Source organism: Penaeus japonicus, unplaced genomic scaffold (assembly GCF_977035675.1).
Source record: "Penaeus japonicus unplaced genomic scaffold, GWHDUDI00000001_assembly GWHDUDI00000013, whole genome shotgun sequence".
Taxonomy (NCBI): Eukaryota; Metazoa; Arthropoda; class Malacostraca; order Decapoda; family Penaeidae; genus Penaeus; species Penaeus japonicus.
Window position 1 is genome coordinate 14794163 of NW_028234415.1, and position 2500 is coordinate 14796662.

Genomic DNA, 2500 nt, shown 5'->3' on the forward strand with positions numbered 1-2500 from the left:
TTTTCTCTATCTCACCTATTCAGCGTCACATTATCTCCCTCTTCTCTTTCTTTCTTGCTCTCTCTTTCTCTCCCACTCTCTCTCTCTCTCTTTCTTTCTCTTACTTTCTTTCTCTCTCTCTCTCTCTCTCTCTCTCTCTCTCTCTCTCTCTCTCTCTCTCTCTCTCTCTTTCTGTCTCTCTCTCTCTCTCTCTCTCTCTTTCTGTCTCTCTCTCTCTCTCTCTCTCTCTCTCACACACACATACACATATACATACATTAAACACACACACATACTCTCTCTCTCTTTCACACACACAAATTCTCTCTTTCTCTCTCTCAATTACTCATTCATTCACTCACTCACCTACCCACTCACTCATTCTCTCTCACTCACTCACACACTCAGCGTCAAATTATCTCTCTATCTCCCTCCTCTCTCTCTCTCTCTCTCTCTCTCTCTCTCTCTCTCTCTCTCTCTCTCTCTCTCTCTCTCTCTCTCTCTCTCTCTCTCTCTCTCTTTCTCTCACACTCACTCACTCTCTCTCTCACTTACTCCCTCACTTATTTACTCACTCAATCATTCACTCACTCATGCTTTCTCTCTCTCTCTTTCTCACCTACACACACAAACAGAAACTCTCTCTCTCTGTCTGTCTCATTTACTCCCGCACTTATTTACTCACTCAATCACTCACTCACTCATTCTCTCTCTCTCTCTCTCTCTCTCTCTCTCTCTCTCTCTCTCACCCACACACACAAACAGAAACTCTCTCTTTCTCTCTCTCTGTCTCTGTCCCTCTTCCTCACTTACTCAGTCACGTATTTATTCACCCACGCATTCACTCTTTCTCCCTCTATCTCTCCTTCTCTCTCTCTTTCTCTTTCTCTCTCTCTCACTCACTCCTTCACCCACACATCCACCCACACATTCATTTCTCTCTCTTATTCTTGCTCCCCCCCCCCCTTTTTCCTCCCGGCAAAGACCTTGAATAATTGTTAGTCACGTCCTTGCTATTTTTTTAAGCTGAAGCACAGGTCGGTGGCACATGCTTGGCAAAGCAGTGATTAGCTGAAGCAAATGTTTTTTTTTTATATTATATGTTAAAGCAAGTAACTTTCACAATTGTAGCTGGCGTGAACAGAACGCATTTACTAATGATTTACTACGATCATAGACAACATATTCTCCTTGACCCCCCCCCTAAAAAAAAAAAAGTTTGGTTAAAGAACATTCTAGGTTCTGGCTCCCTTAAGTCCTAAGTTTTTGGCTTTGATCAAAATGGACATAATACGTAACTTTAATTTGGTTCCAGAGTTCAATAACCCCAGTGTAACTGCGGCTTATTTGTATACTGTATACACTATCGGAACGCACTTGTGCATGTACTTGTACTGAATTACCAATTTCGTGAAAATAAAAGAAGAAAAAAAGAAAGAAAGAAGAAGAAGGAGAAAAAAAAACGGTGCCAACGTTGCTATAGTGCTGCACCCGCTTCCGAAATGTGTCATTTATGTTGCCAATTCCAGCAACTGTATTGCAAGCAAATCATTCCATCTATTAAGGAGCATATATTTGATTGATTTGCTTGAGTGTTTCAACTCACATCGTCCCCACAGCTTGCCCAATAATTAGATATAAATCCATATTCTGTACCATATATTCAATGATTACTTCACATACTATTTGAACATTTAATGCACTTCCAGTATTTTTGCGGTCCCTTATCGTTTCATTTATCATCGGTCACCTCGTGTATTCAAAGCAAGAGGAATTCTCAAGGCAACAGAATGGGATACCTATACTGTCGCCAATGAAATGAATTAAATAAGTTTACTTAAATTATCGTACATTTGGCACTCTCTTTTCTTTGGTCAGTGGCGGATATTGTTTGCTGAACAAAGGGCTACCATGGCGGCTTCATATTTGTATTTTCTGAATGAACTACATCTGCAACACTGATGTAAAGATGATCAATATTAACTTGATAGCTATGCTAGTTTACATATCAATCGGGAATAATCTTAATTTACCACAATGATTTGCCTTCTATCAAGTATCTACCTTTCCCTCTGTTCACCTTTGCTGTTTTTTTTTCTTTTTTCTTGTCATCATAAAGCAAGTATGGCCCCCGTAAAATGTATTCCATATGGATGCTGTTCTCTTTAAGGTGGGTTTATGGGGAGGCTTCAGTGAGAACACAAATATTTATCTCCCAATTTGGCTCACCTATTATATACACTGGTGGCAGTATTGGGATATAAACAACTTTTTTTTTTTTCTCTTTTTTTTAATAAACTTGGAGGGAAGGGCAAGCAGTTCAAGTTTCTGTATTAGGAAAACTTGATGGTTAGGCACATGTTAAAAGAAGGAAATCTCACAGGACTGTCCCATAGGAGGCTCCAGGATGAATGAGCGAAAGTTTATATATCCTGAAAAGAGAAAGATCAAAGCCATGGTCATGCTTTGAAAAAAATTGAGGTGGGGGAAGGGGAGAGGCGCACTGGGTTTAGTTTTCGCC

The 2500-nt window shown here is 40.0% G+C and overlaps 1 protein-coding gene and 1 non-coding gene across 2 annotated transcripts in view; one reads left to right on the top strand and one right to left on the bottom strand.

The window, feature by feature from the left end:
• The window catches only part of LOC122251640 (uncharacterized), a 48590-nt gene that overhangs the window by 45018 nt on the left and 1072 nt on the right, over positions 1-2500 (bottom strand). The window lies entirely within an intron of this gene.
• Positions 1-2500, top strand: part of LOC122251641 (uncharacterized) — an 18596-nt gene that overhangs the window by 4877 nt on the left and 11219 nt on the right. The window lies entirely within an intron of this gene.